This window comes from Pelodiscus sinensis, chromosome 21 (assembly GCF_052426305.1).
Source record: "Pelodiscus sinensis isolate ZL-2025 chromosome 21, ASM5242630v1, whole genome shotgun sequence".
NCBI lineage: Eukaryota > Metazoa > Chordata > Testudines > Trionychidae > Pelodiscus > Pelodiscus sinensis.
In genome coordinates this window covers 14,890,654-14,893,589 of record NC_143072.1, presented here as the reverse complement: position 1 = coordinate 14,893,589, position 2,936 = coordinate 14,890,654, and positions in this window count along the sequence as shown.

The following is a 2,936-nucleotide window of genomic DNA, read 5'->3' as shown; positions in this document are numbered from 1 at the left end:
TCCGGGGCTGGGAGGGGGGCAATAGAGTTTCCCTGGTGTTGGCCAGAGTGGCCACCAGGGAAACCTGGGGAGGGCTAGCCTCCCACTAGTTGGAATTAAGGGGCTAGGTAAAATGAGGATTACCTAGTTCGAACTAAGCGCTCCGCTAATTCGAATTAAGTTCGAACTAACGGAGCGCTAGTGTAGCACCTATGAAAGTTAGTTTGAACTAACGTCCGTTAGTTCGAACTAACTCTGTAGTGTAGACATACCCTAATATAGTAGAAATACTATTTGGCTTATGCCCATGCCACATATCTAAATAGTTAAATCCTGTAGAATAAAAATAAAAATCTTTCCAAAGGGTTTTTCAGCTCACCTATACAATTTTGTAAAACAGGCTGCTCTGGTTTGTTTACTTACTGTCTCCATAACCATGGAACCATGCAGCTCCCATTGGTTGCAAATGGCAAACTAGGGCCAATGGGAGCCATGAGGCTCTATGGCTGCAGAGCCGGTAAGTAAACAAACTGGAGCGGCCCATTAGCAGCTTTCTCAGAGTGAGCCCGTGGCCCACTTTGACAAGCACTGTATTAGAAAATTATAGCCCTGCTATGTTCTTCTATAGACTGGTTTAATGTCCCATCATGCTTTGCTTTTGAGAGGAAGTCAAAAAGGACCTTTCTTGAGGCTAGTGACATTGTGACTGGCTCTGCATTACCTTCATTCAGGCCCACAGTACACTGAAGGGCCCTGGGCACACGGGAATAAATTGGGGGTGCTGAAAACCACTTTAAGAGAGGCGTACACTTCCAGCCACATTGTAACTAGCATGTAACACAGGGCATGCCTTTTTCCATGATGATTGCTGCCACTTCACCTGGATTTCCATTTACTGTTTTTAGGTAGAATCATGCCAACATGCAGCCACACTCTCTCTTTACCAGATTCAAATCTAACAGGCAAACAATAGTAATCATTAGAGGTTCATCAGTGGCATTATTGCCAACACTATAGTCACCATTCAGAATGTACAGCCACATTAGAGGACATATGCTGCCCACATGAAGTGTTTTAGCAGCACTGATTAAATTGCAAACACTGTGTTACGAGGAGGCAGAAGTGTCCTGAAATATGTATGTTAAGCCATTACCTGCACTTACAAATAACTGCTAGTACTAGTGAGGGACCTTGAGAGTCATCAAATCCAGTCCCCTGCCTTCCTTCCATATCTGGATCCAAATCCATAGTTAATAGATTTGGCCCTATCTCCAGTTCAAGTGAAAACCATGAACATTCATCCAACGTGAACCAATGTTTCTATATCAATGTTTCTGGTTGTGGCGGGGCCTAGAAGCATAAGTATTTCAAATCTCATGAGAGAGCTTGGAAGATTTCCAGGGCAAGTTTTTTTCTAATGTCAAGTGGTTGAGATTATTTGGAGACAGCTCAGAGAATCATCTGGGTGTGAATCCGGTCCCCAGTAAAGTAAATGAGAGTTCTGTCATTATGTTCACTGGGGCCAAGATTTTATCTCTGGATTTTGGTGGGGTGTATCTGAACTGAACTTGTAGGCAGTTTATCCAAACATATATTCTGAGTTAACTTCCTGCACAAGTTAATATGCATTGAGTTCCAGGGAATATATTCTGCAGTTACACTACCTTAAACTAAAAATAATACCAAGCTGGTAAAATGATGACACCTTTAAACTGCCTACTTCATTTTATAAATATTTTAACATCCTGTGCTTTCCACTGAAATGTTTGAATATTATGGAATATCCATTTTAATATTCTCCTGGCTGATACTGAAACACAGACTTTTGTGGAAGTAGCAGCTCGCAGCATGATGTGACTACACAATTTTCATTTAATTGAGTATAAATGTTTAATTACATTAGGGATAGCCAGGAGAACCCCTTAGGTCTGTGAAGGCAGCCAAAGGCAATTTAGCACCTGGTTCATAATAAGGTATGAAATGGAACCAGACATCTGTGCATAATGAAATAGGCAAAACTAAGAATGTTCAATGTCCAATTCAGTCTAACTGATTATTGACTGAAGCTCAGGAAAGAGTGTAAAATGAAGTCTCTTCTTTTTGATGTCAGAAAATGGGAGATCCTTAAGTTTTGAGAATTTTCAGTTTGGGAAAGTTTCAGCTTCTTTCTTTCTTCCTTTCTTTCTTTTGAAATTCAAACTTTCTTCTGTAAAATTTATAGAAAATTTGTTGCCAAAGTCTTACAGTCTCTCAGAAAGATCAAATGTAACGGACTCATGCAGAACAAACACAAACTGCATCTGATGATAGGTTGGCTAACAAACCCTATCATCAGGGGTTGTTAATAACCACTTTCACAACACCACAAAGGACAAAGGAAGATTGCCAGCATAGAACACAGAACTGGCAATGGAATATAGAACCTGTTGTCCCTAAAATAACTGTTCTGAATCAACCAAATGGCCGATCCTGATCTTGATCGTACTCACACCAGTGTAAATCTGTTGGTTTCATTGGGGTTGCATCTGATTTACACGGAAGCAAGGTGAAAAATCTTTCACCGACTATCCATCCATCACCACTGTGCAGAAATATCCAAGGGTAGGGACTGAATGACTCATGCAACACAAGAGGCATCCTCTTCACAGCAGGGTTGAGGCATTGCCACTGTTTTCAAAGCCCTTCTTGCCCTGGGAAGACCAGCTGGTCTGGTGGAGTCAGGAATCCAGGATTCTACTGAGGTTCTGTCACTGAACAGCTATATGCATTTGCTGTATCGGCACCATGTGGATAATAATGCTCCCGACACACATGAAGCCCTCTTAAGGTGCATCTGCACAGTGGGGCTTAACTCAAAATTAGCTACTCAAATTGAGCAACATCAATTGCGTAATTGGGAGCATCAACACAGCACTTATTTCAAAACAAAGAGCACTCTTCCTCCAACTTCCCTTACT